General features: G+C 46.3%; 1 protein-coding gene across 41 annotated transcripts in view; it reads right to left on the reverse strand.

Moving 5' to 3' along the window:
- The window catches only part of NRXN3 (neurexin 3), a 1,517,918-nt gene that overhangs the window by 1,474,327 nt on the left and 18,071 nt on the right, over positions 1-25,520 (reverse strand). For 33 of the 41 annotated variants that reach the window (XM_045016752.1, XM_045016791.1, XM_045016790.1 and 30 more), the window contains exon 3: positions 18,842-19,168. The gene's annotated coding sequence lies outside the window, so the exon portion shown is untranslated. Of the gene's footprint in view, positions 1-18,841; positions 19,169-19,985; positions 20,717-25,520 lie in introns of those variants that run through there. The other 8 variants (XM_045016800.1, XM_045016799.1, XM_045016798.1 and 5 more) reach the window with 2 other exon arrangements.

Genomic DNA, 25,520 nt, shown 5'->3' on the forward strand with positions numbered 1-25,520 from the left:
TACAAAGTTTGCTTCAGGGCACCATATAAATTGGTATTATAAATTCAGATGGTGCGCCTGGGAGTACCTCATTCTGTATGACTAGAATCAGTCTCAGGAGCAGTTTAAGCACTCAGCCTGCCACATGCAATTGCTGCCCCAGGGGCTACCGTTACAAATGCATCATTACAAAGTGCTGTAATAAAGCATGAACTAAAACAACTTCATTGAAATGAAGATTAATATGGAACATGTGTTCCCCTCCCTCCCACAAATGGAACAGTCCAGCAAACACAAGCTCCATGGGTCTCAGAACGTTGGGCTGGGAGAACAATCTGATTGGCCGACCAACACTGTCGCTAAAGGCGAGAGATACATTTCCATAGCATCTCCTAAGCATCCATGGACAGAATTAATGCAGCCTTTGTAAAGCAGGGAGTGAGGGGAGCAAGGCATGTGGTACACTTAAACATTCAGACAACGTGAAGATTTCAGAGAAAGGAAAGTTTGTAAGTGTATGGAAACGATATATAGAATCACTTTCAAAGGGCTCAGTGCCCTTACCTCTCAGTGAGTTCAATAGGTATCAAGGATGCTCAGCACTTCAAAGGATCAGACCCTCATAGTAATTTGAGATGGGAAAAATCAATTAGGTCACATCTTGCCCATCTCCCTCATGGCCAACGCAGGGTTATTCCCTTCAGTCTATTCTCTAGTGCAGTGGTTCTCAAACTTGTTTTTTTGCGGACCACTTGAAAATTGCTGAAGGTCTAAGTGGACCACTTAATGATCTTTCCAAACATTGTTTGTATCGTTAGCTAATTATTGTAAAGCATTTTGGATAAAAGTGCTATATAAAAAAACTTTCTAATAATTCATGTTTTTTTGTTCTACAAATAAAAGAACACAATTCATATAGCTGGGGTTGGGAAGGCGGGGGGGGTCTCTCCCTCTCTCTCCTGCCACAGCAGCCCCTGAGCTGGGGTTGGGAAGGAGTGGGGTCTCTCCCTCTCTCCCCCACCACAGCAGCCCCTGAGCTGGAGCTGGAGCTGGGAAGGAGGAAGGTCTTTCTCTCTCTCCCCCACCGCAGGAGCCCCCAAGCTGGGACTGGGAAGGAGGGGGGGTCTCACCTGCTGTGGCAGCCCCCGAGTTGGGGCTGCGAAGGAAGGGGGGGTCTCTCCCCAGCATCCGCAGACCTAGAGCTAGGGAAAGTCACCTCTTTCTCTGGCCGCCGAAGCTCTGCACATGCCAAATCCCCCCCACCCCCTCTTCTCACCCCACTGCCCCCTCCCACCTACTCCCTATTTCCCCCAAGGCCGCCACCTCACCTTACGTGTGCATTTTCTATAGGGTCCAGGCCCCTAATTAGAAGAGCCATGCCTGTGCAGCTCCACTAATTAGGTGGGTGGCCCTTCATTCTCTCGTGTGCAGCGCTCAGGTGCGCACCTTAGAAGGAACTATCCGCAGACCACCTGAATGGAGCTCGCAGACCACTGGTGGTCCATGTACCACAGTTTGAGAACCTCTGCTCTAGTGCCATCTACAGTCTCATTTTAAATGTCCCAAATGATGGGGCTTCCACCCTCCTTCCCTTGCAATACTATTCCATATCCTCCTAGATCTCACCCGTAGGGTAAGTTCATGGATATTAAGTCAAAATATGCCCCTGCTCAGTTTAATCCTTCCCACTTAGTTATAACTCACTGCACCACCCTGAGTACTTCCTCTCTTTGGTGGAGGCCTACACCCTTCTGCTCCTTGTACAGCAATGTGAAATTCCTGTACCAAACTGGCTGCAGGCCTGTGCTGACTCATTTTGCCATCTGTTACTGGTGTGAGAAGACTGCCATCCATGCAGCTCTCCATTATGCTTCTATGTGAGAGGGTCCAGAGAGTTCTGGCCTCTGTGAAATGGCCAATAAAATGTTATTTTATACCCTGAGGATTGGGATGGCCTTCACACAACTTGCAGAGTTCAGGGATCTCACGCCACCACCAATACAACCTTGAGATACTACACTGCAGCCAACATTCCTCTGACTGAGGGCAACTTGATGAAATATTCTTAGGAGCTGACCAACTCTGAGCTGGAATTGCCCAGAAAGTCACATTAAGATCAGAGTTCCCACACCAAATCCAGAAGAAAGGACATTAACTGACCAGTCCTGTGAGATGCTAAGCATGCTCAATTCACTTTGAAATCACTAAGAGACGACATTGTGTGAAGTCAATAGGAGTTGAGGGTGCCCGGCCCCTTGCAGATCTGGTCCTAATTCCTCAAGAAACTGTCAACATTTTCCCACCCCTTACAAAAAAAATTGTTGAGGAAAAATGGAACCATGCCATTTCACAGAGGCCAGGGAGAGCAAAGAAAGGGCTGGATAAGTGATGTGGCAACCCTGGCACTGGATATTTGTTTGGCACCAAGAACCAGGTTTAATCTACATGATGAACACTTGACAACTGAGAGGGAAGGCTTCAACCTGTCCCTGGGGCAAATTATGCTTATTCCTGGGCCTGGCACCCGGAAGTAAACCATATCCAAGCACCAGAGCCTTTCCTTGTTAGCTGCCTCTGGTAGTGAAGTCCCCCTAGGAGGTGTGTGTCTCAGCATAGCACCCAGAATGCAGAAGGACTGGCACACTTTAGTGGATGGTGCCACAGGTAGATTAAAAGAAAAAAGTCATGCATGTCTGTGTTTGGGATGCAAGCGAGTAGGAAAAGGGACTAATTAAAAGTAGGAAACAGATGCCCCAGTGATGCTGGCATCTCTAGCACTTACTGTTTTTGGAATGAAAAAATCATTTGTCATAAAAATAAACGAACTGACATCAAATATTTAAATAAAAAAGAGAAAAGATTGAAAGGGAGATAAAAATACACTGTAAATAAGCAACGGCTACAGCTAGCAGGTCTGCTTCCCCACCCCCCAACCCTGCAAATTGGCTGGCACTGCACCAGTGCAGCTCAAGGGGAGAGCAAAATCTACAACATTAACAGAATTTCTAAAGGGGCTGAGATTTTGCACTGAACACTCTTGGGCAAGGCTACAAGAGCTTTGGTTGTGTCAAAGGGTGGTGCTCAAGGAGGAAAGTGGATGTTAAAGAGGTTATTTCACAGCAGGAAGCCCATCCAGTCATTCCTTGTGTTATTTTATACCCTGAGGATTGGGATGGCCTTCCCACAACGCGCAGAGCCCAGGGATCTCACACCACTACCAATACAACCTCGAGATACTACACTACAGCCAACATTCCTCTGATTGAGGGCAACTTGATGGAACATTCTTAGGAGCTGATCAACTCTGATCTGGAATTGCCCAGAAAGCCACCATTAAGATCATCTGAACTGTCTCTTCCTCCTATCCCCTTCTCCAATGATACAGAATGATACATACATCCCTATAGAGTGGCTCTACATCATTATGACGTGTAGATCCCTACAGAGAGTGGAGTCACACTACACATAATGACATGTGGATCTCTAGAGAGAGGGAGCATATCCTCCAAACAGAATGAAAGATAGGCCCCTATAGACATCAGATCCCTAATGTGATGATGCTTAGATCCCCAACGTGCAGAATGACATGTGCATCACAGCCATACAGAATGATGTATGGATCCCTATAAAGAATAGATTCCCACCATACAGAATGACATATGGATCTCTGATGGGGTATATAACCCCCACAGTGGGAAACACAGGGTTAATGAGCTAATGTGGGCTGAGGTGTCCCCACCCTGCCACACCTGCATGAGATGTCAAATTTGGAAACAGGCGCTTACAAGGGAGAACCACAGCACAGTTGATGGCGAAACAGTGGGAACAGGCCTCCAGTCCTCAGCTCTTAGAATAAGGACTGGATGAAAGTACAAGTAGCCAGTGAGCCTAGCAGGGGCCACAACTCAACAGAAGCACTTTGAAGGAAGAGAGCTTTACCACACTTGGGGGACAATTTGTTTGTGTTTATTCTAAGGATCTCTGGAAGGGGCGGACTATCCGTGGCTCAGCCGGAGGACTCAGCCTCTTATGAGTGGACCAGTGTGGTAGAACACCTAGACACCACAAAGCAGAACCCTAAGTGAGTGATGGGGTCTGGTCCAGGGGGCACCCTGGGGAAAGAACCCAGTGACGGGATCCCTAGAAAGACTACTATGAAAGGCTGAACCTCCATACTCTTTGAATCAAGAACGTGCATGGTAACAAAACAGTACAAGTGTCTAGTATGTAGCTGATTAAATGATGCTATGATGCCTCTCAGCATGGGTCCCTTGTAAGGGAAAAGTCAGAATCACCTCTGGGAAATTATTGGGCTATTGGGGAACAGAAAAAGAGCCAAAAGACCCATATGGTCTCTGATTGCTATATTTTATATCACCGTTCAAGGTAAAATGAAAGGCTTCCAAATGGTTCTAATTAATGAAGTTTTGTCTAGCCACGCAGGCGTCTCAGCAAGAATCTCCAAGGATTAAGTCAAGGGGACAATTACAACCAGAACTCAGCTGGGCAAGTGTCAGTCAGAGCTAAACTGCAGTGTCCTGAACAGATTGATCCTGATGCCTTTCACAAAGACTTAGTGATCACATAAAGCTGTCTGTGTCATACCCCTCCATGCAAAGGCAAGCTTCTTAACAACAGAAGACTCCAGCATAACCCCAGCCAGCTAGTATGTTTCCTGCATTCCCTTTCCCCACCACTGCTGCTTGCCAAGATGTTGGTATGTGGACAGCAGCCTCTCCCTTCCTGGTCCCTTTCCGCCTACCCAATTCACATAGAATCATAGAATATCAGGGTTGGAAGGGACCTCAGGAGGTCATCTAGTCCAACCCCCTGCTCAAAGCAGGTCCAATTCCCAACTAAATCATCCCAGCCAGGGCTATGTCAAGCCTGACCTTAAAAACCTCTAAGGAAGGAGATTCCATCACCTCCCTAGGTAACCCATTCCAGTGCTTCACCACTCTCCGAGCATAGCAATAGCACAATCAATGTCTGTGGCACCATAATCCATCACCACAAAAGCTAATGTGGCATCACTAAATTGTGGCAAGGATCAAGGAGAGAGTGCTGGCTGGCTGCACAGGGGAATGATTATTTTAGGGCTTGTCTACATGGGAAATCTTTAACTGTTATACCAATATAACTATACCAAATCTAGTTAAACCAATCTAGCTATACGAATATGACTCCCCAAGTAGACACTCTTATTCTGGAGTAAGAGTGACTTTTTTTGGTTTAGCTTAAATCCCTTCCAAAGAAACATAAACAAACTAAAAAAAGATCCTCTTATGCTGAAATAATAAGTGTCCACATGTGGAGTTACACCAAAGTATAACTATATTGGTTTACATTCACATCTTCCCTTATACTGATGTTAGAGAGACAAGTTAGGCAAGGTAATATCTTTTTTTTTTTTTGGACAAACTTGTGTCTCTCTCACCAACAGAAGTTGGTCCAATAAAATCACCTCACCCACCTTGCCTCGCTAATATCCTGAGACCAACATGGCTACAATAAAACAACTACTGCTGATAGAACTTTCCCATGTAGGCAAGCTCTTACACAAAGATCTTGCTAATCAAATCAGTAGTGATGGGGAATGGATTATAAGTGAAAGGAAGCAGCATCAGTGAGTAGTTATGACAGAGGACTGGGTCAGGACTTCTGGGCTCTATTTCTATAGCTGTGGAAGAAGAGCATGGTTTAGTGGTGAGATGAGGTGACCGAGCACCAGGAATCCAGGGTTCCAATACCAGTTTGGTCAGGATCTCTCACTGTGAGACCTTGTCAGTACAACACTTCACCTCTCTGGGCCTCCTTTCCTCCATATGCAAAATTAAGGTAATACTCACCTGCTTCCCAGATGTGTTCAAGGATTAATTAACATACATTTGGGAAGGGGTTCTGGGGACCTCTAATAAATAGGGGTGTGTATGTGAAAAATCTGATTAATAAACTAGAGGGTGGTTAACAGAATTGGGATTTTTAAAAGTAACAAATATGTACACACCAATCTTTCCAGGTTGTGTCATTGGCTGTTCGGCAGCTTCTGATACCAGGCTTCTGAATATACTTCACCTCTCTAAATGCCGCCCATGTTAACGAGAGCCTCCCTACTGTGAAGCACTCAAAATTGCTCCTTCTTTCAAAAAGAAGCTCCTGGAAGGGGTTATGATGCATCTTTAATGATGGAGCAGAGAGAAACACTTGCCATACAGAGAAGCTAATCAGTCAATCAACAGCCATCTTACCAGACAGAACTCATCAGTGCCTAACTGCTCTGTCTCCACCTGTCTGGGGAGCTACAAAACAACATGGGATATGCCTGACAATCGAGTAGAAAAGTGCAAAAAAATTAATATATATTTTAAGCAACGATGGGTTTTGCTGAGGTAAATAACACTTTTCAAGAATAAAAGGAATAAACCCAGAACCACACAGGCACTAAGCTGCCTTGATATAGAAGAGCAACAACTCTCTCATATAAATTTCAAGAGTGGGAGAAGGGCCAGAGCTCAGAATTTCTGCCTTGCAGGGCTATACTACTAGCTGTGAAATCCTCCTCTGAAAACTTGTTGCTCTAGATCAGTTACATCAATGGTTCTGATGGTGGTTGTTTAGGTGAAGAAAATTTTTTAAAAGTCCCAAAGCAATAGTACGCTGAGGTTTAGGAGGTGGAAACCTCAGGAGTGTTTTCTAGGACCTAAAGAAGTCTACTGAATGTCAGGATTCCTTGGTTCTGTTCCCAATTCTGTTCCCGATGCTCTGCAACTCTGCGTCTCAGTTTCTCCACCTGTAAAGGGGGAAGAATGAATGAAGTTTACCTATCTCATAAGGGGGAGGGTTGGATTGTGAAGCTCCCTTCATTAGTTGTTATATAGAGTGCCTTGTGACCCTTGGATGAAAAGTGCTGTCAGTGTTAGTGCAGATGATTAAATCTGCCATTTTGCTGAGTGCTCTTGTAAAGGACTTGAAATATTTTCCCCAACTCACTTCAAAACAGGTGGGTGTGTGGCAACCACTTGGTGCTTTTGTAAACTCTTTGTGCCAAGAGGCTTAAAATAACCTGTGCATTATTTTGCTTCAGCATGTAACACTGAAGTAAGCTCTTTGCCCAGACTGCATTATAACAGAATGCAAGTGCTCCTGTCCATGGTACTGAATTTTAAGCTTTTTCTTTTCTCCCCCCCCCCCCCACTTCAGAGCAGTTTCTTGTTTCCATTTTCCATGGTCTGACCTTAATGACCAGACATTTATCAGTGTTCTTTCTGTAACCAAACAACATTTACTCCACATTATATGCTGTCTGGGCTGCATCGCAGAGATATTGCAAATAACTCTGCAGTGTGTCATTGTATTCTTTCAGTGGAGAGACCTGAGCCATGAGTATAGATTCTATTTTCGATAGAGCTTCCCAGCCCAGATCCACTGACTATGCGGACCTGTTAGTTCTGAGAAAAACAGATCAAGACAATTGATCTGTGACCTCTCAAGATTTCATTCCATGCTGGTTAACTCACGGTGAGAGAATCCTATGCCAGAGCATGTCTAAGGAGCAAAGCTTTTGGGTACACAGCTGGTTGAAAGACCATACTTAAAGAGTAGTTATCAATGATTCACTGACAAACTAGAAGAGTGTATCTAGTGGGGGTCCTGCAGAGCTCAGTCCTGGGTCTATTCAATATTTTCTGTTAATGGTTTGAATAATGGAGTGGAAAGTATGTTTATAAAATGTGCAGATGACACCAAAGTAGGAGGGGTTGCAAGCACTTTGGAGGATAGAATTAGAATTCAAAACAACTTTGACACATTGGAGAATTGGTCTGAAATCGACAAGTTTAAATTAAATAAAGACAAGTGAAGCACTTTGCACTTAAGAAGGAAAAAGCAAATGTGCAACTACAAAATGGGGAATAACTGGCTAGGTGATTGTACTGCTGAAAAGAATCTGGGGGTCACAGTGGATCACAAACTGAATGAGTCAACAACCTGAAGCAATTGCAAAAAAGGCTAATATTATTCTGGGGTATATTAACAGGAGTGTTGTATGCTGCTCTACTCAGCACTGGTGAGGCCTCAGCTGGAGTACTGTGTACAATTCTGGGTATCAAACTTTAGGAAAGATGGGGACAAATTGGAGAGAATCCAGAGAAGAGCCACAAAAGTGATGAAAGGTTAAAAAAACTGGGCATGTCTAATCTTGAGAAAAGAAGATTGATGGGGGACCTGACAAGTCTTCAAATATGTTAAGGGCTGTTATAAAGAGGACAGTAATCAATTGTTCTCTATGTCCACTGAAGGTAGGACAAGTAGTAATGGGCTTAATCTGCAGCAAGAGAGATTTAGGTTAGGTATTAGGGGAAGTTTTCTAGCTATAAGGATAGTTAAGCACTGGAATAGGCTTCCAAGGGAGGTTCTGGAATCCCAATCATTGGAGGTTTTTAAGAACAGGTTGGACAAACACCTGTCAGGGATAGTCTAGGTTTACTTGGTCCTGCATCAACTCAGGGGCTGAAATTGGTGAGTTCTTGAGGTCCCTTCCAGCCCCACATTTCTATGATTCTGTGATATAAAAGCCTATTGTGAAACACATCAGCCATGTGCACATTAAAGTACAGCTGTAGTCACATCTTTACTGACCATCACTTTCCATAAAAGGGAGACACAGGAGGAATAAATTGCCAATCACGCTTTTAAATTAAGTAGAATTTTTGGGGATTCAGAGATTCCCAATTAATCTGTTGCCTTTTCTTCCTGATTTCAGGCAGAAGCCCCAACCAGGCAGATTTCTAGATCATCACAAGGGTCAGGGTCAGCAGTACGTGCCCAAAGAGGCTGTGCAGCAGCCCTCGGATGATTGGCAGGGGGAGCATGGAAAGAAGCACCTGTATCTTCCCCATCCCAAAACAAGAGCAAGGTTTAGTACAGCTTAGGAGGAACAACCTATAGACACAGCGAGGGGAGGCTGAGAGGACGGAGGAGTCTATCACAGCAGGGCATCGAGTGGTGATCAGGAAGAGAAGAGACCAAACCAGCTGATGGCTGTTAACAAATAATTTTTGTTGTAAGACAGACCAAGGCTGGCCGCTCTCTTGCTGTGACCCCCATGCTCCTGAAGAGTGAAAGGAGTAAGAACTGCACTTGATCCAGCCCACTCCTTGGGACTCAGGATCTCTAAACCTGGATATTCCTGCCCTTTCCTTGTTGAAAACGTAAATGAACAGCAACTAAATCTGCCACTCTCAGAGCAAAGAGAAGTTCTAGCTTCCCTGGCATGGCACCTCCTACAGCAGTGGTTCTCAACCAGGGGTCTGGGCCCCCTAGCGGGCTGCTAGCAAGTTTCAGGGTGTCTGCCAAGCAGTTTTAGACTTGCTGGGGCCCAGGACAGAAAGCCTAAGCCCGGGGCCAAAGCAGAACCCTGAGCAACTCAGCTTCATGGAGGCCCGGTGGCATGGGACCCCATGCAAGTTGTTACCCCCTAATGCCGGCCCTGGCTTTTATATGCAGAAAACTGTTGTTGTGGCACAGGTGGGCCGTGGAGTTTTTATAGCATGCTGGGGGGAGGGGGGGGGGCTCGAAAAGAAAAAGGTTGAGAACCCTTGTCCTCCAGGGACCACACCTAAGGATGAAAGGGCAGTTGAGAACATGTTATCCTGCCTCTTGGGGTTGATGTTAGGCTAAATTCATTCATGTTTGTGAGGCTCTGATATCACAGGGACCAGCAATATAGAAAAGTTTATGAACCACATTCGGTTTCTCAGCTCTTACCTTCCATCTTAGAAACCGTCAGGATGGTTAAGAGATAAACAACATATTTGTTCAACCCGGAGTCTTGGCTAAGTTCCAAGTTGGATTGCATTCTGTCTCCACAACATGCTTGTAATGAGGTAGTCTGCCCCTTAAGGCAGTAGTACCTTGTGGCCAACCCACACCACCACATGGAATGAACCTTTAAGGGTTTTAAAGGTCTAATGATATATACAAGAACCTGGGAGATATTGGGAGAGAGGAAGAAGTCAGGGAGTAAGAAGTGTTTGGGAGAAAATCCCATTACTGTTTCTTTAAGAGCCTGGGGCCAGGAGGCTTGCAGAGAGGGTAGGGCAAGGCACCTCCCTCCCCTTAACTAACTGGGGATAAGCTGGGATAAGGGGACCAGCATAAAAGCTGCCTGACATCTCACAGCAGGGCAAACACGAGCAGGAGATGATGGGCCTGCTGAACCTGAGCACTAATTAGAGATGAAGGGGCCAGCTGAGAGAGAAACTGGCTCAGGCCCTACAGCAGGCTAAATTACAAGCCAGCTCCAGGGGGAGGGCTGGGGGCTCCTATTAGAAGAGGCTGAGGTAATCCTGAAGGGACTAAGAAGAGAGCCCAGATGTGAGCTTCAGAGGAACCCTGGAAACCAGAACCATTTGTTTATTTGGGATTCTTGTTGTAGATGGAATTATTGAGTTAAGACTGACTGAAATGGCTTATTGACTTCCTGAGAAGGGAAACTGAGGCAGGGCCCACCTGCAGTGCCATGCCTGACCAAAAGGAGATGTGACCGGGTGACCTCCAGGCCATCACAATGCGCTTGAAATTTTCACTAGACATGGGACTTGTCTTCTCTTCCTCCTGTGAAGCCTTGCGGTATACGATTAAAGAACAGCCATATCCCACCCCAACGACCCTGCCTTTCACTGGCAGAGGATGAAGTCTGCACTATTCATCCCTGGCTCTGAGATCTCCTGGTGATAGATCTTGTTCCATTTGTATACTATGTGAAGCACACATGAATTCCAGGAGGATGTATGGTCTCAGCTACAAAAATGGCCTATAGAAACGCAAAGTGAAATCCCCTGGTGCTACTAACAGGGCTAAGAACTGTCTCTCTCGGACACCCTCCTATGTCCCTTTATTGTACATTTACTTTGGCTTCTTGCTTTACAGTACTATTTCTCCTAATAGGAAACATGTTTCATTTCCCTCCAATACTGCCCCAGAGAGGCCAGGATGAAGATGAAGGGACATTGCTTTGTTTTCAGGGACATTGCTGATTGGTAGCTTGGAATGATGCCCTCAACATAGAAGGTGGTTAGAAGGCCGTCAGTGAATAGGGAACAGTCAGTGCAGAAAAGAGATAATCTTTAACCCTTCAGGTCTGGAGATGCCATTGGATACAGCTAGAATAATAAAGAAGGGACTGGATAGTCATCCAGTGCCTCTACTGTCTGCTTCTTTCTGTCCTTCACATAGACCTTGTGCATATGGCCTGGCCAGACACCTGAGCATCTTCCTAAAGGGCCAAGACCTATCTGATGAAGCACAGCAGACACGAACACAAAGTACACCTTTTGCAAGCAATGGGACAGCAATACTTCAACCTCAAATCTTACCAACTCATGGCAACTGGTGAATGTTTATCTACTGCCATTCTACAGCAATGGAGAGGGGTGGCTTCTCACTTTCTTATCTCAGAAATAATAATAATGTTTAGTTCTGATGCAGTACTTTTCATCCACGCATCTAGCGGCATACAGCAACAGCAAGAACAGCTTTCCTGTAGCCTGCTATTCAGAGGGGCTGAGAACCAGCAGCTCCAATTGACTTTAATGAGACTTGTGGGTGCTCAGAATGGACGACAGTCAGACCATCGGTTGTTTAGCAATACCTTGTTGTAGGGGAATGGAAGTTATTTTCTCCCCCTAATATCTGAAAGGAAGCCAACTGCCAGGGAGTATTTTGAATCCTAAATGGCTTCAAGATGACTGTCCATTAATTAGCTGTGTATGGATGCATTCACTTGTGGTTTTAGCACTGGTAGGAACCAGAGTGAGACAGCTGCTTAAAGTCCATTCTCCACAGCACAGACACAGGCAGAAGCAGTACAATGTTTCTTCCAGATCAAACAATGGGCCTCCACCCTTTGACTTAGAGCACCTGAAAGCTAAAAAGGGCAGTATATGTGGTGTGGACTGTGGAAATCACTTACTGAGACTGGCCAACACAAATGCCAATCGTAGTATTAGTTTGCAACGTGGGCAGCTGTAATTGGTGTGTCTGGGAGACAGGATTCCCGTCAACATAGGAAAGACAAGTGAAACAACCCTAGTACCATTAGTGGTTGGTTACATGGGTACAAGAGAGAATTTTTAGTTACCCTATCCCAGCACTTTGACAGTTAGTGCCTCACTGAATCACACCCACTCTCCAGTACCTTCTGCCTCCTGTGAGGTCTAGGATTATTGCTGCCTTGTAGAAAGAAAACCCTCCAGCAAAAAAAGTGCTGCTGCAGTGGACTTCAGCTATAGCTAATTGGGAGCATGAAGAAAAAAGCCTGAGTGCCACATATATAGCAACGCACGGATAGAATGAGGACTGGTGTAGCTCATCCTCCCTTCAGGAGAAAATCCAGCCCCTCTAGCCCTTTTTTCTGATTGGCCATTGCTAGAGGGCTTTCCCTTCACCCCCTCCCCTGGTTCTTGTCACACAGACAGAAAGCAGAAGACCAGAAGTCAAAAGTGCAGGCAGTGCGATGTTTATTAGGGTTAGTTTCAAGCGAGCATATTCATAGCTCTACACGCCGGCAGAGTCTGTTTCACAGTGCTCCATTCCCAGCTCTGACACTGCAGAGCCTTGCCTGTGTCCCTGTTCCCCATTCCCACCTCCTCCTCCTTAGCAGGCCCAAATGTACCTGCAGTGCAAGCCTCTAGTCACACCCCTTACAACTTAAGGTCATGTTGTGTTTTAGAGGGTTGTAAGTCTGGGATCTTTGTCCCACCTCTTTTGTATTCCATGGAAGGGGTCAGGAGTGAGGTTGTGCTCTGGCCAAGGCCAGGCCTTTCTTTGGCTTTTAGTGTCTCTCATGCTTCCCCTGTCAGCCCCCTTGCCCTTCCTAACTGGTTGCTCGACCTTGGCTTGAGAAAAGAACTGGGCAGCCTTTCAGTCCCACCATACCCTGTAACGCTTTAGTTCCAGCTCTTATCATCCCATTTGCTTCTGGGTAGATGTAACACACAGTATCTTTATTCACACATATTAGTAAAAATATCAAAGTCAGACCCAAAATTCTATCCCAGGCTAACAAACAGGCCTATATACTAACAGCCAGGTTGTTTACATTCCACGTTCTTGAGAAGTGAACACTGTCAAAGGATGTGCCTGCCCTGTAGCACTCCCTGCTGGCCAAGCATGGTTCTGCAGCACCCAGCCTTGATTTCCCCTTCACAGGTTCCCTGTAATGATCCAGAGGCTTATATCCAATAGCAAACCCTTTCGGGAGGGGGGCTGATTTACTATCAAATAAACCAAAGTACAGTCAAACCCAAAGCAAAGTCTCTTCCATCCCTTGCCCCCACACCCAGGCACAGCCCATCCTCCCTGAGGTCCATCAGGCTTCAAGCCTCTCCAGCAGGCTCAATTTTCAGCCCTCCAAGCTCTGGTCAGTCTCTCCCCTCAGCTGTCCCTTGGCACTTACATTCCCAGCCTGTAACCTCTGCCCTTTACAGTCAGGGGGTTGCATAGGCCACCTCCTCTTCCAGTCTGTGCTTCTGGACTCTCAGCTGCTGCTCCCCCAGCAGCACCCTTCAGCAACCCTTTCAGCAGCACTCACACCAGGTTCCACAGGTGCTGTCTCCCCCCTTTTAAGGACCACATGCCTTCCCTTAAACTTAACTGGGCAGCAGGTAACTAGTCACAGGTGCACTGGACACCCACCCCACACACTCTTAAAGGGGCCAATCATCCTGTAACACTGTTCTTGACTCAGACTGGCTACAAAAAGGAAAGGTTCTTAGAGAAGCAGTCTAGGGACTTAAACTGCAGACGGATAGTAGGCCTGATGTAGAAGATCTGCCACCTTTGTAAATGGACCAAATCCTAAAGTCCTTACTCAAGCAAAACTTTCATTGTAATCGAGGTGAGTTTGCTTGAGTAAGGACCACCACATTTAATCTGTTATTATTATTATAGTTTTACTGGTATGTGTGGTACTGTGCGAACATTAAAGACCTCGGTGTGTCCTGGTACCTTACCATACAGTTCAACTGTTAACAAAACCGTGCAGTCACATGTACAACAGCACAGGGCAGCTCAGTGGTGAGGTAGGACAGATGCCTTAGTTAGACCCTTGTTGGAAAACTTCACAATAGAAATGTTTAAAGGAGGGATACAAAGAAAATTGTGATGCACACCAGAACAGGACTAGATCTATGCACAGGGAGCAGCAAAAAAGCTGCAAAGAGGAGACAGATTTACTAAAGTGCACAATTAGGAGTGACGTTTGCATGGAGCGTAAGAGGAGGAAGAAGGAGCTATGTACATATTAAACCATTACTGTAACACCATCTAGAGCAATACATAAAGTCTTACATCACACACAGGGGCCAAGTTACGGGTGCAGTGGGAACTACACATCTGTAATTCCTGACTTCTGTACATTTAAAGACTCAGCGTTAATAAAGGGAGAGTCCTTCCCAAAGCAAGTAGACAGCACGAGCAGAGTTAGCCCCCATCTCAGAATAGCAGCGTGGACACACTGGCATGGGCTAGGTATCTGAGTACAATCCTGCCCAACTACCTGGGCGCATCCTCGGGCAGCTAGCCTGAGCCGCTCCCTGTGCTGCTGTGTTCACACTGTAATTTTTAGCATGCTGCTCGAGCAGAGCTAGTATGTCTGTCTACCCACGCTGGGACAGCACCTTGCCAGCTGCTGTGTAGACATACCCTCCCTTTGGACATGCAGACTGTGTAACAGAGGAGGCCTGTAGGGACATCTTTATCATATACAGGATGCTGAAGTGAGATTTCTTAGCCTTGTGAGTAGCTTGTATGTTGCTTTCCCATTTCCTCAATCTCAGAGTAAATTCTGAAAATGTCCTTATTCTCTGAACAAAACACAAGACAAGAAATTGGCCCCATTCCCCCCAACACATATACTTTTGCACTGTACTTTTTTCTAATCCATGCGTCAGAGTCTAATCTCAGTTACACCAGCAGGGAAGGACAATCTTGAGGTTAAGCTCTTCACTGGGACTCAAGAGATCTAGCTTTGATTCTCTGCTCTGCCACGGACTTCCTGTGTGACCTTGAGCAAGTCGCTTCGTCTCTCTGTGCCTCATTATTGCCATTTTACAAATGAAAAGCCAACACTTCCCTACCTCACAGGAGTGATGTGAGGATAAATTTGTCAACATCCACATTCTACTGCCTCTGATGGGATCACACGGAGACAAGGCTGAAGCTGTGAGGGGGATGAGTTATGGAACTATGGCGCATGGATGGGGCCCATTGCAGCTCATTTTTCCAGCTGATTTACAGCTTAGTTAGCTGTACCATTCCTGTGCAATATCATGCAGCATTTTACAGTAGTGCAGACTGTCAAGCTGTCCTGCAGCGGCCCAAGAGCACAAGTACCAACTGCAGAGCAGACAGTTACGAACCAGGATAGAAACCCCAAATTGGTTGTGAGTTCTATACTTAGATTTTACCAACCAATTATTGAGTGTAAACTCCTCAGATACAAGAACAGGCTTATGTGGAGTCACAGACAGTCCCCCTAGGCATGCCAATCTGCCTCACCACCCAGGTAAATCTACCTTTGTGATAGACGGTCCCTTACATCAAGCATCACAGCAATATTCAGGTTATTCCCAGTCCCAAAGGACCAGTCACTTACTCCAGGTCTACTGTACCTTAGATCTCACACCAAGGACAGCACTTGTAGCCAATCCTTAATAAGCTATCTAAACATTTAGTAATAGGAAAAGGAAACAAGACCATTTCCTGTTGAGAAGGACGTAACACATTCTGTTGGAGACCAGCACTCCTCACTAGTTAGTCTCTCTCTCCTCTCTGATGACTGACATAGTCATAGAGACTTACAATACAAACACTCAAATATTACCCGCATGCAGCAACCCTCAAACATTCCATAAACACCAAACATATTCTTATCATTCTAATACCAATTTTAACAATACTAACATACAGGTGAGCCAGACAGATCCAGATATGTATTTGTCAGTATTCAGTGGAGACAGGGGGACCTTGGCATGAGCTGGCACCTGGTCTGCCAGCGTCATCCCCCACTGAAAAATGGTGTAGGAAGGGGTGTCACTGATGCTCCTGAATATGCCTCAGGATCCCCCTATACTTGCTAAGCTATCTGCCACTATATTTTCTTTTCCCTTGATGTGGACTATTTCCATGTCATATTCCTCTAGGGCTGGTGCAATCATATTGGTGGTGAGTTGTCCATCAAAATCTTAAAATTTTCTCTTATACACATAGGAGCTGATTCCATGGGTGCTCCGGGGCTGGAGAACCCACGGGGAAAAATTAGCGGGTGCTCCGCACCCACTGGCAGCCAAGCTCCCGCTCCTTGGCTCCTTCCCCCACCCCGAGCATGCCGCATCCCTGCTCCTTCCCCCTCCCTCCCAGTGCTTCCCATCCCCCACCTCCCTCGCCACCTCACGGCTGTTTGGCAGTGCTTAGGACTTTCTGGGAGGGAGGGGGAGGAGCAGGGATGCGGCGTGCTCAGAGGGGCAGGTGGAGAAGAGGCAGGGCAGGGGCAGGGACTTGGGGGAAGGGGGTGGAATGGGGGCGGGATGAGGACAGTGCAGGGGCGGGAAGAGGTGGGGCAGGGGCGGGGACTTTGGGGAAGGGGTAGAATGGGGGTGGGATGAGGGCGGTGCAGGGGCGGGAAGAGGCAGAGCAGGGGCGGTTGCGGGGGGGTCAAGTACACACCGGGCAGAGGGGAAGTCGACGCCTATGCTTATACAGATATGGCTTAAGTTAATAGACCAAACTTTGGCATAACATCCCCTCTCAATGACAGCATACTTCTGGTCAGTGAAGGTCAGTTTTTTCTTGAGAAGGCCATGTTGTGCCTCTTGTGCCCCATCCCAGCCTGCATTGGCACTGAGCCTATCCCAGTGTTAGAAGCATCAGCGCACAGCACAAAGGGTTTGCTGAAATTGGGGCTGACTAAAGCTGGCTCGGTAGACAAAGCCTCTTTTCTGTCCTTGAAGCCTTTCTCACAGGCCTCAGTACTCATCACCAGGTCTGGCTTCTCCTTGTTTGTTTGTTAGGGGAGCCACAATGTTGCTAAATCCCTTTACAAACCTCCAATACTAATTGGCCATACCAATAAGGGATTGGATCTGCCTCTTGGTTCATCAGGCAGGCCAATTCTGAATGGCTTCTACTTGTAAAGAGTCACGGTGAACAAACCCACTATGTGTCCTAAATAAGGTATCTCGGTGGACCCCACTTTACATTTGGACACCTTGACAGTGAGGTTGGCTTCTCTAAGCCTCTGCAATACTATTCCCACATGGTTCAGGTTTACACAGGCTCTGGAAAAGGTCTGTAAACCCTACAGCACCTCATTGACAGGCCTCTGAAAGGTAACCCCTCCATTAATTAATCCAAAAGGCATAACCTTAAACTCATAGAGGACACATTCCACTATGAAAGCTGACTTTTCCTGGGCAGCAACATCTAAGGGAATTTGCCAATACCCCCAAGTCAAATCTACAGTAGTACTTCTGAATTTTGCACACACACCCCCAATAGATCCAGTAGATCCTCTATCTGGGGTGTTGGGTAAGGATCAGGTTGGGTAATGGTATTTAACCGTCTAAAATCCACGCAAAATATCATGGTTTTAGCCCTTTTAGGTACCATCACAATAGAAGACACCCAGGTGCTTTTGTATTTCAGAATCACCTCCACCGCCTCCTGAATCTGTCTTTGCATTTCTCCTTTAGCACAGTGTACTCTGCTAGGAGCAGAGCAGGGCCCTGCAGTTTCAATAGAATGCACTATTTTGTTAGTTAGACCGGCAGGTTGGAAAATACCAGCCTGTGATGTTTCAAGAGGGCCAACATCTCCTGCTTGTGGGTTGGGCTCAAGCCCTCCCAAATCTCAATGCTCTCCAGAGGAGTCCCTTCCTTACCCTTCCTGACCAAATCAATTAAAGGGGCAGTAAACTTGGATGGCCGGTGACCCGGCTGTTGGGGGAGGCTAGCCCCCAGCCCCTGCCCTTGCGCCCAAGGCCCAGCCCCTCCCCATCTGCCCCCCCTTCTACCCTTCTCCCCCTACAGGACCCCAGAGCACCCCCACCGTGGCCCCTGGCCTGGGCGGCCAGGAAGTGAGGGCCCAGTCCCAGTGCTCTGGTCGGCACAGCCAGCCCCAGAGAGTGAGGCGGCAGCGCTCCCGGCCCCAGGGTGCCAGGTGGCACAGTCCCAGCACCAGACGCCCTGACTCCCTGCAGGAGGCAGGCCAGCCAGCCCCAGCCAGCCTGGGCCAGCCAAGGCAGAGCGCTCTGGGAAGGGAACCACAGGAGGAGGGAGCCTGGACTCTGGGTGGAGTGTGGGCAGGGTATGATCATCAGAAATTTCTACAGCCTCAAACTGTGCAAGGTTTTTTGTCACAAATAGCTGCATTTACCTCCTCTGTAACTACCCATTGCTCCTGGGCAATCAGATCAAATAGTTTTCCATAATCACCTTCAGCCCTTCCATTATCCATTTTCTCATAAAATTACACATTTTAGGTACATATTCAACATGAGTGACATTGTCAAACATTCTGAGATTTCTATATTTCAATTGATAGGTCTCAGGATAATCTTAAATCTTTTCAAGACATTTTCTTTACATTTTTTGTATATCTTAGCATCACCCTCCCCCATGTTATTAAAACTTGTCTGGTTTTCCCAGTTAATCTGGTTAAGAGGATAGGCATCTGTTTATCCACTGGATTACTGTGCATCCCACATCGTGTCTCAAAGGGGGACAGGAACTCTTCTACATAGTTTCTTTATAAATTGGACTTTTTCCCCACGCCATTGTGTTGTGTGGGGGGGGGGTGTACTCACTTGCTGGAGAAGCTACTTTTGCTGCACTGGTATTTTGAGCTGAATAGCTTGAGCTTCCATTAGCCTCTGGTGGGCTCTCTCTTCAACTGCCTCAGTTGCTTCTGTCTCCCTGATCTGCAATTCCATCATCAGTCTCTGGTGCCTGTGTTCCTCCTGGGCTCTCAGGTGCTGCAGTTGGGCCAGTTCCCTTAAGGTGGTCTCTGTGAAATTTGGGGAAGGAGGATCCTTGGGCTCCACCACATCATCTTCCCTGGGCACCTAGTCAAAACTTAAGAGCAATGCTCTCCGCTCCTGAACTGCAGTTTTCTTTTTACAGGATATTCCCCTCTGCAAGCATAAACATTCAAGGTCTTTTTTCACAAGACCATCATACAACTGTGGTTCAATTCCTGTGTCTATTCTTTAACTTTTAAAGCTCTCCATATCAATATCAAACTCTTAACAGCACTGGGGTTATGATCTATAAACTTAATTGACCTGTGGAATGTGAATCCTGCTGACTATGCCAATGTCAAACTGCCCTGCAGTGGCTAAAGAGTGTGAGTATCAACCTCAGGGCACAAACTCCAAACCGGTTTTTAGTTCTATACTTAGATTACATCAACCAATTATTAAGTGTAAATTCCTCAGACACTAGAACAGCCTTATCATGGAGCACAGAGTCACACACAGTCTGCTTGGGTATTACGATCTGTCTCACCACCCAGGTTAACCTACCTTTGTGATAGACAGTCCCTTACACCAAAAATCACAGCACTATTCAGGTTACTCCTCGTCCCAAAGGACCAGTCACCCCAGGTCAACTGTACCTTAGATCTCACACCAAAGACAATGCCCGCAGCCAATCCTATTACAAAAACTATCTAAACATTTAATAATAGGAAGAGGAAATAAGAGAGTTACACCTCTACCCCGATATAACACTGTTCTAGGGAGCCAAAAAATCTTACCACGTTATAGGTGAAACCGTGTTATATCGAACTTGCTTTGATCCACTGGAGTGCGCAGCCCCGCCCCCCCTCCTCCCGGAGCACTGCTTTACCGTGTTATATCCAAATTCGTGTTATATCGGGTCGCGTTATATCGAGGTAGAGGTGTATTTACAAGGTTAAAGCAGGTAAACATACATACACAAATGACTTACAATCATAAGTTTCAAAAGCTAATAAAAGCTTTTATGCTAAGTGAGCTCTGTATGTTCTTCACGGCTAACCCAGGCAAAGCACTGGGGTTCTCCTGCTCATGCCTAGAAAACATTGCCCCTCAGAGTCCACACAGCACAGAGATACAGTTCCTTCTTGTTCGGGGGTTTTATTCCCTTCCACTCCTGTGCTCTGAGCTGGAAACTCAGCTGATGGGAGGAATCCACTTGCATGATTCATCTTCATGGCGGGGAATAGCTGAACAAGAAAGTCTTTTGTCTATTTTAATGGCTCACAGTAGTCTAACTAGTGTTGATGGACTTTTCCTACTGGGGAGCACGTAACATCTTTTATTGGAGACAAGCACTCCACACTAGTTAGTGCATTTCTACTGTCTGGTGATTGACACAGGCCAGGTCCACACTACAAACTTACATCAGTATAACTACGTCAGTCGAGGGTGTGAAAAATCCACACACCAGAGTGACACAGCTATACCAACATGAGAAGCTCCCCATTCCTCAGGGCTCTTCAACTACACCCACAGCAAAGCAGGCTCCCTCTGTCCAGACAATTGATCTGTGACCCTCTGTCCAGCTTTTTATTCACTTCTCCTTTTCCCAAAACAACAGCATTGTCATGCCGAACTAGGCCTTAACTTCTGCCCTCAGGGGTCTCTCTTCCAGAGCTTTCAGCCACATCTTCTCTCCTTGACAGACTCAGCAGTGTGATCTCTCTCAAAAACAAAAACCAAACAAAAAAACCCACTCAACAAACCCCTACTGCAACTTCCTGCTGCTGTCATAGTAGAAGCACCTGACCCAACAGAGGTGTGCCTCCTTAGTTGTCAGGGTTGCCTAGCCCCAGGCCTTTCAGCCTGTAAGAGGTGAGCCACCCTGTTACATTGGGTTGTTCCAAGGTGCAGCCTCTCCCTCTTGCTGGTAGTTTCAAAACAGTGAATTTTTTTAAAAACAGGTAAATAAACAAATAGATACTTCCATCCCCTTCCCTTGCCTCAGCCTTGCAGCAATTGCAACCTGGCACATGAGGCTTACCACAGATTACATATATGTTGATGCCTTTTGTTAAAATATTGGCAGCGCATCAGAGTACCCCCAGTCCATCCACTGCATCACTGAGAAAGGTCTTCTGCTTGTAATATTTACTTACAGAGCCCCTACATGCAGGACTTTATAGGCATTACAGGAAAAGAATAGCAGTGTCCCGGAGATGATCACTGGATTTCAGCCGCTAGAATCAAAGCTGCATACGATCCTCACAGCAATAACTCTGCTTCTGGCACAGGCAAAAGAGTCTGGTTATCATTTATGAATAAACCTTTCCTCACTAAGGTTTCCTAGGGTCCTTCTTCCTTCTCTCCCTAGAGTCCAAACCCACCCCCGTCCCCAGAGGCAAATCACTGTGATGCTCAGTACCGCACCTCCCAGCACAAATGGGGAAAAATAGGCCGAGCTGTCCCTAGCCAGTGGCAGCCCAAGTCAGAACGAATACACTCTAGGGAAGGAGAAAACTAAAATACCTTTAATTGGAGCCTAAGGGAGAAGGACCCTTGGGTGAGAGCTGGAGCACAGGAGCCTGAGGCTCTCTGAACAGCTGAGAGTGAGTGAGGGTTCTGACTGACCCACTGCAGCCATTGCCCATCACCCCAGTGCATTTTGCAGCCATGCTTAAGAATGCGAAGACAAAAAGACAAACCAAGTGAGCTCCTTTAACCCTTCGCTGCTACTCTTCTGGCCCCCATGGAGCTGCTGTCAATTAACACCAAATCTTAGGGCATTACCTGGAGTGGCTGGCTGAGAGTTGGGCACTTGGCAGTCCAGCCCATCCCCTGCAGCATTCTGCTCAGTTCAGGAGGTAGTGCACCTGTGTGCATGCATGTATCCCCAGCATTCAGCAGCATGGCAGATGTGCCTGCATTGCTGCACCAGGGTCTGCACCCATGACATGCAGCAAATAAATGCCTTGCATTGTGATAACGGCGCAGAGAAGCCACAGATGGGAAAAGAAAATCCCCACGTTTCTGCAGAAACTTGTCAGGGGTCCCACAGGGTGGGAAGTATGCATAATTCTCACCCTGCCAAGGCCCAAATGTGTGACACATTATGAGACAAAGACCCAAAATTAGGCCCAAAAACCGATATATTCAGGAAACTTAAAATGCTGTGGGATTCCTCCCACTCTTTAGTGTCAGTAGCTCAGGTACCTTGGCTTCGTTGTGCTGTATTTCTGATGGAAATCATTTTCAACAACCGTGAGGGGACACCACATTTGCATAGAATGTGGGCACTTTTGGAGCTAAAATGAGTGACACTCCTTGAAATGAGGGACATTGGAGAGGCCTCAGCATGGTCATAACCCATTTCCCTCTTATCTAGTTGTCCCATCTTCCAGACCCCCTCTCTAGAGGAGAGTGGTGGTATACAGGGATGGATCATGCTGGAGCCTTCGTGGTGCCTATCTCTGTGACTGATGAGTTCCACCCTACACAATTGCCTCCGACCACCCCTCACACCCAGCCCCCTCTGCCCTCGGCCCACTTCTTGCTCTTCGCTTCTCACACACAGCTCTTACTCTCTGCCTTCACCTTATTCCTCTCAGACCCTGCTGTCTTTCCAGCCCCATTCCCACTCTTCATCCCCCTCAGACACTGCCCTCACCCTCAGCCCAGACCCCGTTCCCTGCCTTCAGTTTCCCCTCCTCTGTGTTCACTCTGGTGTTTCTCAGGCTCTGGATGGCAGCGTGCTGCCCTAGCGTGTCACTCCAGGCACAGCCCCTCTCACTAGGCCAGCATCTTGCCTTTTGTTTACACACCGTCAGCCCTTCCCTTCCGAGCTCTGCTTCCAGATTTACCATGTTTAGGAAGCCAACGTGACCTACTTAGGCTCCCTGACCTAGTTATAGCCGAAACACTGACTCCAAACACGCACAAGAAAAAAAAGGACAAAGGGAGTGTGGTGAGGAGGGAAATATTATCTTTGTTGTTTTCAAATGAAAACAAACCCAGCAAGGCTAAGCTGCCTGCTGCTGCCTTCATCCAGCACTGCCCAGGCCCTGAGGGATGCATGAAGTTCAGCTGTTCACATGATTCTACGACTGAAAAGGGCAGATACCACTCAGCAGAACAATCTTTCCCAAAGTGTGGGGTATGTCGCAGCAGGGCATGAAGGACTAGCCACAAGGGTATTCATGGACTTTTTAACAGCTTTCATATAAAAAGTAGTAAGTCTCTAGCTGTTATGGCTACAAAGCAAACCTTCAAAATGTGAAGCAAATGTGACCAATGCAGACACCTGCCTGAGTTTGCAGAGAACCTGAAAAACTTGTTCTGAGGGGTAAACTTCTCCACTTGTTTTAATGTGCACTAAATAGAGCTGGTCAGGAATCGTTTGACAAAATATTTTTTCATCAAAAAATGCCAACTTTTTGCAGGAAAGGATCAGATTCAACAAATTTCTTGATTTGTAGATTTTTTTTTGAAGAATGTTGGAATTCTTGAAATGTGACATTGACACTTTCTAAACCAAAAAAAATCTGGTTTTCTAGATCAAAATGAAATTCCTTTTGACATTTAAGCAAATTAGAGTAACAATTTTCTTAAAAATTTAAACCTAGTCAAAATGTAAATGAAAAAAGTTCTGAAATTATTTTAAAAAAAATTGATTGACCCAAAGCAATTTTTTCCCCAAACTTTTGGTTTATGAAAATTTTCAAGATTTCAACTTTTCATCTCAATTCAGGACAGGGAAAAATTTTGAAATCTTGAAAATTTTCATGAGACAGGACAATCGTTTCCCACACATCTCTAGTGCTCCTCAGATGCCAATGAAGTTGCTCTAAAAGTTAGCATTGTCAGATATTTCACTGCTTCTCAAAGCATGTAAGCAAGGAGACAAAACATATTGGGAAGAAATACACCTGCATTTCCCACAGTGTGTGTGTGGTGGGGGAAGATGTGAAAGTCTAGATAGTGGGGGGTACAGCAGATAACTCAGTGAGACATATACTAACAACACATTATGTGATTATGGGAGGGGTGGGCCATGTGTTATTGGTTTCATTTTCCTGAAGGGGCCGGTTCATCTCTTGAACATTTAGTAAAGTTTGAAATAGTGCCACTGGAAATCCAATGCATGCTTGCGTTGCAGAGCAGTCCTGCACATGCAGATGGTCAAACAGGGATGTAAGAGGGGTACAGAGCAGGAAGGATGCCAAAGATAGTTGTAATGAATTTGATTTGATTTAATGGACAGGAGTTCAGTAGCACATCATTAACACCACCAAAAATACATGCACCACAGAGAGTCCTATTAGCACTGAGAACTAAAGTAAAAGATGACCTCAGATGATAAAATTGGATGTCATAGAGCAGATTCAGCCATCCCCTGACAGGGGTCAGTTTCCACTTACTCCAGTGGCTGCTGTTCCGGCACACACACAGGGCAGGGTGACGTGGGCTGGGTGGTGGATGAGAAAGATAGATCTGAATAGAACTGAAGAGAGTGGGGAAGTTGGGGAGGCCAGAGAGGAGACAGATGCAGTTTACCCTGGGTTTGGGCAATAGGGAAATAGAAGGAAAACAGAGGTAGTATAGAAGGGTAACCAGCAATTACTTTCCAGATAACTTCTAAAGCTGATTGGCCCATGACAGCACTGCCAAGAACTCCTTCTGCTTCAGCATCCAAGCTGTGCCTTCCAGCTGTGTTTATGAATATATTTTGTTGCAATTTGTGCTCCTGATCTTTCCCTGTTGAACATGTGACTTCCCATACTTACCCCCTCACCCTTTGTTTATTGTCACCCCTCACTGTGTTCAATCTAATATAGGGCATGGTCCTGCGGGGGCACCCCCAACTCCCACTGACTTCAGGGCACTTCATTCTGGATTAGCAGCACTGCCTGATATTCTACTCCTGGCTCCCCACGCAGCTCCCTCAAGGCCTCCCAATCCTGATCTGCATCACCCCCTGCTATTCCAGTCCTGGACTGCCACACAGCTCTGCCGATACCCTCAACCCTGACCTGCAGCACCCCACATTTGAGACATATCGAACACATACTTTTCAGGTGCTCCTGATCAACGGTGCTGTGAATGATTCCTATACCCCACATACAGCTCACTGGCAGAGATGTAGTAAAGGCACATACTCGGAGGCATACTCAGGTACACACCTTACCTTAACACCAGACCTTAGCTACACCTATAAAGAACCTCATGGGGTCAGATGATTTGGAAAGGACTCACCACTGACCAAATGTGCTATGCAAACATGGTGAGGATTCTTCGTGACTCCCAGCAGATATAAAAGAAATGAATGAAACAAAAATTCCAGACACACTGATTGTATTTGCTGCTGTAATTTCTGATCAAATTTTCAGATGTCTGAGCATTCCATAGCCCAGTGTATGTCAGCCACACTTCACTGCTGGTTTTATGTTATTAGTATTGACAGCCACTCAGTTTAAACGGAGGTTAGGATTGAAATCCTGTCTTGTCGCTTATCTCTGCCTTTTTATCT

This window comes from Mauremys mutica, chromosome 4 (assembly GCF_020497125.1).
Source record: "Mauremys mutica isolate MM-2020 ecotype Southern chromosome 4, ASM2049712v1, whole genome shotgun sequence".
In the NCBI taxonomy this organism is placed as follows: Eukaryota; Metazoa; Chordata; order Testudines; family Geoemydidae; genus Mauremys; species Mauremys mutica.